This window comes from Anguilla rostrata, unplaced genomic scaffold (assembly GCF_018555375.3).
Source record: "Anguilla rostrata isolate EN2019 unplaced genomic scaffold, ASM1855537v3 scaf0982, whole genome shotgun sequence".
In the NCBI taxonomy this organism is placed as follows: domain Eukaryota; kingdom Metazoa; phylum Chordata; class Actinopteri; order Anguilliformes; family Anguillidae; genus Anguilla; species Anguilla rostrata.
This window is the reverse complement of record NW_026986339.1, coordinates 45478-58952: the sequence shown is the minus strand read 5'-3', so window position 1 is coordinate 58952 and position 13475 is coordinate 45478. Positions and strand designations below refer to the sequence as shown.

Genomic DNA, 13475 nt, shown 5'->3' with positions numbered 1-13475 from the left:
ATCTGGCTGCATAACAATCCAGGAGAGTGGAGAGATATCAGCCTTCCAAGGCCGATGTGGGGAGCCAATGAGGATAAGGATTGTTTTGGGTTCAGGCAGACTTCTGCATTTTTCGTCTACCTTTAGTCCTGTGGTTCTCTCAGCGTTGTTCCAATCATCCGAATTAGTGGCCCATTTCAGTGAGCCGAACCGACAACTTCTCCAAGTTGGTATCCGTCATGCGAATTTGCGATCCAATCGCATCCAGTTTGCGATTGAGCTCACAAATCGCTTGAGTCTGAGTGTTGACAGCCCTGCCCGTTCCCTCAATGGCGGGCAGCTTCCCAATTAGTGCTGCCAACGCCTTCAGCATTTTGCGATAAATCAGGATGCTGCCAGCTCCAAACAGCAGAAAGCCTGTTATCATAATTCCAATCAAGTAAACGTCTTCAACATCCTCAACGGAAAGAATCGACAGGCACACGACCCTCCACTCGTTCCAGGAGTCCATCGTGTATCCGGCTGCAAACGTTCCGTCAGGGCAAGAGGGCTCTCCCTGACCCGTTCTTCTCGTCGAGAAAATACTATCAATTGCGTTGAGAGACCAGTTGATCAGATCCATGCTTTTAGGTTTCGGAGAGAAATGCAGAGAGAGGCTCCGGATAGTTCAGACAGACGCAGCACAAGACAAGAGAGCAGCAAGCAGGGGCAGATAAGGGCAGGGAGGGAGCAGAGGAAAAAGCGTCCGCCTTCGTTGAGAGCAGGTGTTCAGTGTTCGGTTGGCCCTATATAATCAATTTGCAACTGTGCAAAAACCTGGTTCAATCTTGGTTGTTTCATTTTAGTCCAGGGTGGGCCCTGGATTACATCGTGCACATGTGATACATCTCCGAACATATTTGTGACTGTTTACCCCTAGCTTAGGATGCCACCAGGTTTGCCCCATCTGGTGTCGCATGCGCGTTACCCAATTATGTCCCAAGGAATGATACACTTATATCATGGACCCCATTAATGAATAAGGCAGGATTACTGTGTTCCCTAGTCCCCTCCAAATATTGTTGTGAGGGAGTCCGGCGGCGGTTGGAGCAGCAAAAGAGTGGCAGGAGACAAAAACTTCTGTTCACCCAGGTTTATTTACAGGAGACGTGCTTCAAACCCAGAACCGGTGCAAACTATGTACAGGTGACGACACAACAAAATATATCTCATAAAAAACATGTTTTCAACGTACAAAAATGCCAAGTTACTCGCACATAGAAGACATACACCGTCTATAACTCATTCATTCAGACTGCCAAAATCCAGGCCTGCCGTTAAAAGTATTGATATCAAAATGACGCCAAGTTACGGTACTACAAACAATATAGGCTATCTTGCCTCACCGAAATTAAATGAGATGTATTCCAAAGCAATGCTACCCAATATTTCCTCAATTCTTTCAAGTCACTTGGCCCTGTGTTTTGTAATCTTACCATTTTACAATGTCATGCAAACGTTGTGTCAGATGAAAGTGTCAAATATGTCGAATTGCCTCATGGAACACATTGAAATTCATGTAGAAAACTGCTGGTGAGTAACTACAGGAAGGATATTTCTCCAGAAAACATATGTTTATACTTGCTTCTGAACTGAATTTTAGTAAATGTACAAGTTATTGTATATTTGCTACGTACAATAAATTCTGCATGTGAAATAGATATTGTACATACATACATACAGAACTTCTTTATCCCCATGGGGACATTTCCCTCGCAGCATGTTACATTCACATTTACGGACGCCTATTCAATCAATCTTGACTGTGAGAAACCCATCCACGCATATGTTTGGCCAGTCCATGTACTGCATGTCATACACACAGGGCCACGTGACTTGAAAGAATTGAGGAAATATTGGGTAGCATTGCTTTGGAATACATTTTATTAGCCTATATTGTTTGTAGTACCGTAACTTGCCGTCATTTTGATATCAATACTTTTTTTAATGGCAAGCCTGGATTTTGGCAGTCTGAATGAAAGAGTTATAGACGGTGTAGGTCTTGTATGTGTGAGTAACTTGGCATTTTTGTACGTTGAAAACATGTTTTTTATGAGATATCATTTCTTTTTGCAAAGCGTTTTATTATGAGAGTGAGAAATGCGAAGTGACCCTGTAAGAAACGGTTGTGGATTATGGCTATCCTTGTGTGAATTTGTACAGTCTGATGAGCGTGTACCGTTTAGCAGTTTCGGTGTGCTATATATGTAAAACAGTGGCTGTGACAAAGGATGCGGTGGCGTAAGTGTAAACCAGAGACTGTAAAAAATATGGACAAAGCTACTGTGACGTCACCCATTGACTCTCCGTGGGTCTGTAAAACACGTTTTGAAGCTCAATGGCGGGTGCGGCCATGTTGTCGATTTGGAGCCAAAACCATAGAGTTAAGCGGTTCTGTGATTTTACAATGTGATTGACAGTCCGGTGCGGAGAAGCCCATCAACCTGAACGAACGATTGCAGAACGAACTAGATGCTGGCTGTGACTGTCTGCCGTTATGTTTTAAAATATATTATCAAATGTTTACGGAGTTTAATTTCGATCCGTGACTGTACTGTGTCATGTAATCGCGTTATATGTATGACATTAATAATACAATTATGTTCAGTCATCTTCAATTTATGTTTCTCAGCAAAACGAATATGCTTAGCTAGCATATCAGCTTGCCAGTAAGCTAGGTAGGCTATCCGTGGTTAGCTCACGCATTAGCAATATGAACCACAGGGGAAGAACATCGACTACACTGATGGTCAATCAATCAAAGATGTGTAGGCTACTGGTGATTTGACTAGGCTAATTTTCTATCTGGTAGACCTGCTGTTAGCCGAGCAAGTTATCGTCGTAGGTTCTCGCCACAGTCAGTTAATGAGCCAGTAACTGCTACTAGCTACTCCATCGCCGTTTGTGGTGTTCACTTGCTGGGTGACGCTAGCTGACTGATCATTCACAAGTCACTTTCTACCGAATAAAAATTAACACTGTCAGCGGTGATTAACAAATCTACCAAGTATTTTAATAACTGATCTGCAGGCGTGTAAATATGACCACGCACTTTGTACTGCAAGTTTTCCATCTGGTGCATGAAGACAAAAATAATGTACATTGAATTTCTAATTATTATTAGGCTATTAAATTTTTTTCTTGTAAATCATCGAAACCAATGGAGAAAAGCCAATATACGCAAGGAGCCCCCAGGACCGATTCTGAGAACCACTGTCTTAAATTTTCTTGTCGGTCTCTTAAATGCTAAAAACATGTTCCTTTCTAAATGCCAGTCTTACAAAGTTGGTTAATTTCGTTAAATTCTTTACGGAATGTACACGACTGACAAGCCATCAAACAGGTTTGAATATTTGCCGGTTAGGGTTAGCTAGCTAGTCAAATGGCTTGGTAGCCGAAGTTGCGAACTGTTTTAGCATAGGCTACTGGACTACCAAATATAGCAAGCTGATTACGCTTTCTGCCAACTAATTATTCGGTTAAGTAGGCTAAAGGAAATAGTAAAACTGACTCGGCTTCTGAAAAACTTCAGAGGAGGATTATTTTATGGTCGTCTAGTGCAGCTGTAAATAGCACACGCCATAATGTAATCAATACGAAATGGGATGCCTGCATTTTCTGACTTCGCACAGGTGGACTGTGGTCGGAACCGCCATGTCGAGGCCAAGAGGCGCCACCTCCCACCCCAGTGATCATAGACTGTAGCCCCTACTGTAGCTTAGTCCTCCGCAGTAATCAGGAAGTGACGCAAACTGTACCTCATTGGTCCACAACAAACATGGAAACCGGATGTGAAAACACCTATACTGGAGCCAACCGTAGTGGCGCTAGTGAGCAACCAGGAACAACAAGACCAGGAAATGAGCTTCAAAAACGAAGTCTGGTTTTGGCCGCTTGGTGTAAACGCATCAGAACCGCAGGTGAAATATGGGTAGTGTATGTACTCACGGATTTGACGGCCATCCAACGAGCCTTGATTGACAAAAGAATCAGCAAGCCCGTAGAATTAGAGCTCCCTAGGTCGCAACTTGCATACCCTTCTGTCCTGCTCCGTTGTCTGTAATTTCGTGGAGATGCACTTTTAGTGTTTGTAAGGTTTATAAGGCATTTTGATAGGCTTATCTGCAGGTAGGAATCATCTTCGCTGTTTTGCTAAGCTAGAACTGGAAAACTTGATAGTGGAGAATAGGAGCAGACGCATATGTCTCAGCAGGCTTTGCATATGAGAAAATAACAACAGTGTGAGATAAATTAGCAGAAATGATGAAATTGCCTAGTTGAAACAATGTTTTTAGCAGAATGGGCATGTAGGTGAAGGTTGACATGATCACAGACTATAGTGCGAAGTAAATGAAGTGACCATGAGCGAGCTTTGTTTCCTTATCGACCGGTATATATAACAGTCTGTATATAGCATTGATCGTTAAAGTGGAGGGTTAAGTAATGTGTGAAATCTATTGCACTGCTATGTTTTTGTCATGTTCAGTACTAGTAGTTATAATTATGAGTGAGTCATGAATTTAAATGTAATGTTTTAATGGGGAGTTGCAGAACGTACATACGTAGTAATTGTTTGTATGTGGCTAGATAGAGAACAGGGCGAGGAAACATGAATGTAGAAACGTGGCGTTTGCTGATAAGAAGGTTTTGTACGGTAGCCAAGTGAAGAAATATAGTTAGTAGAAATGGCACAGTGGTGAACTGGTGTAACTTTTTTAATAAAAGGAATACATTTGCCGTCATGAAATGCATATGGGTGGCCGTGAGTGAGTTTTGGTGAAGCAAATATAAGCGTAAGAAAACGTTTGTATAAAAGAGGAAATTATATCTGCCTGAGGGCGAGGCGGGATTCAATCCTTCAACTGGAGGTTTACCAGTGTGTGACTTTGTTAGTGCAGCACCATGACATAGCTATGCAATGCGTGAAATATCATTAGCAAACCTGTCTGTGGTTTTAAAGAACACAGGCCAGTAAGCACAGAAGAGCTCCCATTGAATCCATATGGCTCTGCAATATTGTAGCCGGTTAATAACTGAACGTGCAGACGGTACGTCATAATGCAGTGTATACGTTCAGTGAACGGCAGGTAGATATGGTGCAAAAGCAATAATTGAGAAGTAGTAGACAATTATTAGTGAGGGTAAAAGCAGGTCGAAGAAACATGTTCCTAGCTGGGCTTGAACCGAGACCCCCACATTCCCAAGACTGTAACCTTACCCACTAGGCCACAGGCAAACTAGCTGTTTAAACCCAAAATGTTTCAAAGTAAAAAGGCATGGGTATTTTGCGTGTGTATGCACGTTTTTGATTGGGTCGTGTAGGTGAAGATTTGGCTGGTGTCGGTAAAATGATCAATGGGGAGACATGTTGTTAGTGGGATAGGCGGCAGGAAAAATAAGAATGAGAAGAAGAAGAAGAAAGAGAAGAAGAAGAAGAAGAAGGAGAAAACACAAAATCCTCTTAGTTTGGGGCTTTATTGTGTGGACATGTGAAGTTGTTTATGAAATCTGTCTGTTGAAATGGGGTCAGAATGTACAGAATTTAATGTTTTTAAGGGCTGAGTGTCTTTGGCTGTTGTGGTTATTTCTGTGGGGAACCCTGAAAAGTGCCAAACTCTCGGTGCTGTATAGGTATGGGGCATGCCCCCGCCAAGGCGTAACTTGGCGGGATGGCATACCTGCCATCCCAAAATATACAACAAATACCATAAACAAAACAAAAACAAGTAAACAAAACACAGTAGGCTATGCCTAGTAGGCCCTACTTGTTGAAATAAGCTGCATGTCTAGATGACTATTCAGCACACACAGAAAATAGAAATTCTGACCCAGGAGGACTTTTCTTCTGACTTATATAGCCCAAGGCCCTCCCCCGGCAATCCTATTACAAAATTTTTTTTAAAGTTTCTTCCCTTTATCATTATGTCTTATTTTACATTTACATTTCAAGAACCAACAATAAATAATTACTATGCATAAACAAATGAATGTGAATAATGAATTGCCCTTTACGGAAAACAAAAGCAAATGCATACATCCTCCCCCCTTGGGATTCCACACACGACGTGTCCCAAACACCCCCATGAAAAATCCCTATGGTATGGCTCGCGCTTCCTTGGAAGGCTCCCAGAAAAACCGGCCTTATGTTTGGTTTGTGTTCGCTAACTTTTCATATACTGCAAAATAAAACAATGTTTAACATGAATGTTACATTTTACCTTCAATAATTTTACTTTTTTTCTCCACAAATTTACGACAAACAACGGTACCGCTAAAAAAAAAAAAAAGTATAAATTCGCGGTAAAACGAACATTGTTTCTTTTCCGTTTTTGCCATATTTTCTCGTTCTCATTCATGTACAATTCACCTTCAGAACACACACAAACAATGGTAAGTACATTGTCCCTCCTTCCTTCACGTTACTTTATATGGTTGTTATGTTGTGCACAATTAAAAAGAACACGAACAGGGCTTTACATGCATTGGACCATGTGCGCATGCTTAAAACTGTAAATGTCCACAGGTCGTGGTTTCACTGCATGACAATTGTCATCCCCAAGCCTCCTCCAATTTCCCATCCATAACCACTACTCTGCTCATGGTGCTAAATGGTTTTGAGCTTACTCAAAAATGTCTTATTTTGGTTTAATTTTGTTTGCTTGCTTTTCCTGTACTGCGGCCAAGGCCGGTGTTACTGCTCCCTCTGTGGCTGCTCTTTTAGCCCGTTCATCAGCGCACCTATTCCCTTCTGTGTGCGGGGCTGTTCCTTTGGTGTGTGGCTTTACTTTTATTCCTGCTACTCACTTTGGCGCCAGTACTAGTTTTACATAGTCTCTCCACTACTCCCCCATTTTGAATTGGGGATCCTGCGCTAGTCAGGTACCCCCTATTCACCCACAGACCCACATAATCGTGTACTACCCCAAACGCAGAGCGTGAATCAGTGTAAGTGTTTATGTCATAGCCTGTCATAGCGTCACATGCCTCTGCTATCGCATACAATTCTGACACTTGTGCGGACTGTCCTGTTCGCTGCCCGTGTCTTATCAATGCCCCGTCCTGTGTGCACACTGCCCACCTCGTGTGTCGTTTCCTGTCAACATAAAAAGAAGATCCATCGACGTACAGGTCAAGTGCCTCTGCTATCGGTATTTCCATTACCCTTAGATGTGTTACCTTGTTCTATTTCAACACAGCAGTGATGAGGCTCACCCTTATCTGGTGATGGCAGCAGTGTAGTTGGATTCAACTTTGCCATTTTGGCTCAGCATGTCTGCCATGTGTAAAGGTTTAGTTTATAAACAACAAAAGGGCTAGCAGATTAAGTGCACTTTACTTTCAAACTCAGCCAAGTTTTCCTTTCTTATGTGGCCACCCTTATTGTCAGTGAATATGGGGATGTTGTTTTCGTGCACAGGCCTCTTTATATGTTTTACTCCAAAAAGGTGGTTTATTTTACTCCTGTTATTATCAGATGTTGCCAGTTTATGCGGGCTTCGTGCCTTATCTATGACACAAGAGGACTAGGAAGAATGCAGCAAACTTCACGCTCTCAGAACCACATATACACACATATACACATACGCAGATCTGCACAACCATCACACACACACAATGGCCTTATGCCTGACATCCAATCAGCTAATCTCAGATCAGCCTTCTCGAGAACAATGCTCATCAACATGCCACAAGACACTTGATAGCACAAACCCAGGAATGACACCGCTGTGTCACACTAGCTTTTCAAAACACAGTGATATTCACAACATGTCCTGTCCATACTGTTCCTTTACAAAATGATTTAGGAGTCACCTCTAAAATATGTTCAAGGATTATCGATTTCTAGTCAGCGTGGCCAGTTTAATAAAAATGATACTCACCCTCTCGTTGATGCTCATGATGATCCAATTCAGAAGATATTTACAAATCCCATCCTCATCCCCAAACTGTTAGGACCCAGCTTCTTCTCATGGAATCAAAGTCAGGACGATGCAGGAAATCACTAAGACAACAAACACTTTACTGAAGGAAGTAAAAGTTTATTGTAATCATACTGGCCAGCGGGAAACACAACACAAGTTTGCGGTACAGCAACCCGCCCCACACTGGTCTTATGGTCTGGTTTAAATACCCTCTGGGGCCTTGACTGGGTATGCATGTCCGTCCTATCTGCAAGGAATCTCTTTGTTCCCTAATGGCATCTGTTTTGTCCCTAAACAACCTATTCCCCTAATGTCGCCTGATACCATATGGCATCACTACTTGCAGAGAGGAGAAACACATCCAATAGTGGCTAATTTAAAAAAATTAAAATATAAATTTGGGGAGAAATTCCAATCCAAATTTTCATTTTTTCTATTAATTTGTATTGGATTACATAGAAGGTTTGTAGTGGGATTATTCAAAAATGGTACAGTGAAATTTCACGAAAATGGGTAGGACATAGAGCAGGACCCCATCTGTTATGAACATGTGTCAAAACTTTGAGATCTTAGGCATTTCTCCCCAAATTTATATTTTAATTTTTTTAAATTAGCCACTATTGGATTTCATAATTTGGAGTGGGATTATTTGAAAACGCTTCAGGAATATTTTACCAAAATCAGATCACTACTACTTCAGGACCTCTTCTGTCATAATTAAGTGTTAAAAGTTTGAGACCTTTAAATTTTGAGGAGAATTTGCCATGCCTTATGATCATTTTTCAATAGGATTTTATTACTGTATTTGTTTATATAGACAGTTTGGAGTTTTATTTGCGTACGGTGCAGTGATATTTCATCCACACCATTTCACATGTACATTAGTTCCTGTTCTCTCATACATACATTATGTGATGCAATGGTGAGACCGTTAGATTTTGAGGAGAAAACAAAATGCAGGACATAATTAAAAAAAATAATTTCACATTACCACCATTGTTCAATTTCTCTCGAGCCGTAGCTCACTTTTAGAAGCACATTATAACCTTTGCAAACATGTAAGGAAGACTGTGAAAACATTCAATCATATAGCCTAACACAACCGCTTTACGGTGGACTGGAATTTTCAAATCGGGAGCTAACTTCAGTGTTGTTTTCTTGCAGTTCTCTTCATTTTTGGGAAAAGAAAAAGTATATTGCTTTCCCTGCATCCAGAGAAGGGTCAATGCTTAGGCATTTTCAATTTAGCTTGCTTCACCTGCACAAAAGTGGCAAGAGCATTATTTACATAGGTCACATGCCGTGATCACCCTGTTAGGGACAGAAGAGCTGGACACAGGGAGATGCGGGAATTTCAGAGTTTTATTTTCAATAGTGAGAGAGAGCATATTCAAACACGAACATGAAAAAACCTTTGCCCGCCACCCTCACGTGATCTGGACAAAAACAAAAGACTAAAATAACAAAGACAAAATAAATGAAATTATACGAGTGCTTTTCAGCCTTTTCTCTGGTCTGTACGTGCTCTCTCTCACCATCGTGGGGGATCCCGGTCTCAGACGCCTACTGTGGAAAGAAGCACACTTCTAAATCCTGGATTGATTCGTAACATCATCCAGTGTTTCTGCTTAACCAGTAGGTCGTGGTCTCTATTGCCTGAATTCTCTCGAAAACGAGACGATCCACTTTTATGTTGCAAGACGTGGTCTTATTGAAAATGGCACCTGACCTAGCTAGCAGTCTTGAATATGAGCCGAGGCATTTTGGATTACAGGAACTCTTACATACAGTTCAGGCCAAAGGTTTACATACACCTAGGCTAAAGACATTCAGACTCTGTTTTTCACAGCTGCACACATTTCATGTTACCATACACTTCCCATGTTAAGTCAATTAGGGAATCTACTTTATTTCCATAAGAGGTCATTTCAGAATAATAGCTAAAAGACAGATTTATTTCAGCTTTTATGTACTATATCAGATTTTCAGTGGGTCAAATGTTTTACATACACTTTGTTAGTATTTGGTGGCATTGCCTTTTAATTGCTTAACTTGAATCAAACGCTTGGGGTAGCCTACCACAAGCTTCTCACAATACTTTGCTGGAATTTTTGCCCATTCCTCCTGACAGAACTGGTGTAACTCAGGTTTGTGGGGTGGACCTCCTTGCTCAGACACGCTTTTTAGTTCAGTCCACAAATTTACTATGGGATTCAGGTCAGGGCTTTGTGATGCCCACTCCAATACTTTCACTTTGTTGTTTTTAAGCCATTTTATTACAACTTTGGAGGTATGCTTAGGATCATTGTCCTGCTGGAAGACCCATTTGCGACAAAATTTTTACTTTCTAGCTGATGCCTTGACGTGTTGCTTCAGTATTTCTAGATAATCCTCCTTCCTCATGATACCGTCTACTTTCTGAAGTGCACCAGTCCTTTTTCCAGCAAAACACCCCCACAACATGATGCTGCCACCCCCATGCTTCACAGTTGGGATGGTGTTCTTCGGATTAAAAGCCTCACCCTTTTCCTCCATACTTAGCGCTGATCATTATGGCCAAACAGTTCAAGTTTTGTTTCATCTGACCAGAGAACACTCCTCCAAAAGACTAGGTCTTCGTCCTGGTGACCATCTGCAAACTTAATTCGGGCTTTTTTATGCCAGTCTTGGAGCTTCTTCCTTGCACAACAGCCTTTCAGGCCATGGCGATGTAGGATTCTCTTAATGGTGGATGTAGATACTTTTGTACCTGAAGCCTCCAACTCCTTCACCAGTTCCTTTGTTGTTGTCTTGTGGTTCAGTTTAATCTTTCGGACCAGTTTGTTCAGTCCTGGCAGTTAATTTGTGCCTCTTTCCTGAATGATGCAGTGTCTGTGTGGTCCCAAGATTTTTTATATTTGCATACAATTGATTGTACAGATGCTCGTGGTACCTTCAGTTGTTTGGAAATAGCTCCTATCAAGGAACCAGACTTGTGGAGGTCCACAATTTTTCTTCTGAGTTCTTGCCTGAGTGGCTTGGATTTTCCCATGGTATCAAGGGCAAAAAGGCAGTGGCTCTAAAGGTAGGCCCTTGAATACAGCCTCAGGTGCCAAATAACTCCCAATTAACTCATAATTATTACAATTGGCTAATCAGAAGCTTATAAAAAGTCATGACATCAATTTCTGGAATCTTCCAGACTGTTTAAAGTGACAATGAACTTGGTGTATGTAAACTTTTGACCCTCTGGATTTCAGATATAGTGAATTAAAGCTGAAATAAATCTGTCTCTAATCCATTGTTTTAAAATGCCTTCAGATGTGAACAAAGTAGATACCCTAATTGACTTGCCAAAAGAAATGTATGGTAACATGATGTGCAGAGTTGCGAAAAACTGAGTTTGAATATCATTAGCCTGGGTGTATGTAAACTTTTGGCCTCAACTGTAGATCTCTATATCTTCATATCTGGCTGTCTGTCTGGCTAGAGCTTCTGTCAGGATTGGCAGGGTTGATGAACTGCCCTCAGGCTGTCCTCTTATGATGACAAGGAAGGAAGCGCCATTATTTTGATCAAGCAACTCAACGTTTGCTTAACTTTATTCATTATTCAGCTAGCGATTGCGACATTAGCCACTTAGGGCGCTAACTACATAGTTAAGTACCCATTTGTTTAAAGATCTAAATGCTCCATAGCACTTCTGTCAATCTACCAGCAGTAGACACCCAGGTGTCATATAAATGGACTATTTTATATGCGTGTTCATACGCAGGGCAGTAAAGTAAACAAACCAATATAGTGCAGTGTCACTTGTCAGTCTGTTACATTAGTCATGTCTCACGGATAACCTCTGTACATACAATGATGAATCCCAGTTTGTGTCAATAAATGTTTAATGAAACAACCATCATCCTAATTCATCCAACAAATACTACAACAGGAAGCCTAGCAACTGCTAATGGGTTGGTTATCGGCTAGCCAGCAAGCGATAGGTTCTTAATCAGATGGGTTCTTAACTAGGCCAGCTAATGTTATCTAGTTCTTGGCGTGCTAAGTGGCTAATGTTGCAATCCCCCAGCTGAATAATGAATTAAAATCTAAGCAAATGTTCTAAATGTTTGAGCACTGGATCAAAATAATGACATGTTCATTTCGGAATGTTAGTTGCTAAGAGTAGCTTTAGGCAGTGCAAAATGGAGCTTTAGATCATGGACGACACGTGTGCACTTCAGCGTGACTACACATTTCTCGCAGGAATCGTAGCCAGTTGACTGTTAACTTCACTGCAGTGGTGATCGGGCTTACACGAAGCAAGGGCTAGTGTGATGTTAGCCTTTATTAATTGCAATTCTATGAGGCCGTATGATGTAGCTAGCACATCGCTTTACTGTTACTTGTTCAATGGAATGTTCAAAGTAAAGCTGATCGATTAGTCTAGCCAGCTGACATCTTTATATTTAAGGCCAAGTTCACAGGAAAACACAAGCAGGTCGAATCGCAAAACTGATCATTTCAGGAAGCAACTGGTAGTTCAACATCCAAACTCCTCAAAAATGCCCATCTTCAACTGACTCCCATACAAATTTTTCACAATTTCCCCCCATACCTCCTTTTAAAATCCCCCATCTGTCATTGACCCAAACACATTTTTATTGTAATACTTTATATACTTTTTTAATCCCCTACATTTAGGGGAATGTTCCCCAGTCTGGCAACCCAGTCATCAACCCTGCTACCCCGACAGCTGTATAGCTGTCCCTGCTAGGCATATGTATTAATATTTGCTCCTGTGCACAAATTGCTGAGCATAAGATATAGCTAGCAAGCGACAGTTTTTATCTTTATTTTAATTTTTTAATTTTTTACTTTTTTTTTGCGATGGAACGCAATAATATTTTAAAAAATTGTTCTCACCCACGTCTCTTCAGGGGCTACGTACGTACTAAAATATTTACATGAATATGTAAATACATATTTTGGGTTTGGCGGTGAATGGATCTGCTTCAGGTATTAGTGCACGCACCAGGGTGCATTACCCTATCTAACAGGGAGTACTATACATCTCCCCTACTAAACAGGAGCAATACCAGTAAACCCCCCAGTATCTAGGAGCAGATCGAAAGAGTAGTGTGATGGGTGGTGGAGGTGAGCGCAATCTGAGCAGCAGCAGTGAAGCAGGCAAAAGTAGCGAGCAAGCAGCATACTAAGAGGTCTGATTGTGGATAAGGCACTCATTGGTGATGTGTGCCTGTGATTGGATGGGTAGAGAAGAGTGTTGTGTGTATGCAATTGGATGATTGTGGAAACGCACGAGTATGCGGTTAATGGAGCCAACCGATTGGTCAGCTGCGATTTTTGAGTTTCCTGACAGAACTTGCTTTGTGCATTCTGTGCGTACCACTCATTCATTTCTAACTCTGATGTGTGTACAAGAGAGAAACTATGCAAATGGTTCAGTACACATTGTGTAAAACAGATTCTTCTGGATAGAGCTGCTGTAAGAGGATGAGTTTAACTGGAAGCTCTGTCTCCATGTGCTGTGAGTTAGAGCTG

At 41.4% G+C, this 13475-nt stretch overlaps 1 protein-coding gene across 7 annotated transcripts in view; it reads left to right on the top strand.

The window, feature by feature from the left end:
• The window catches only part of LOC135246939 (NACHT, LRR and PYD domains-containing protein 3-like), a 71193-nt gene that overhangs the window by 17040 nt on the left and 40678 nt on the right, over positions 1–13475 (top strand). The window lies entirely within an intron of this gene.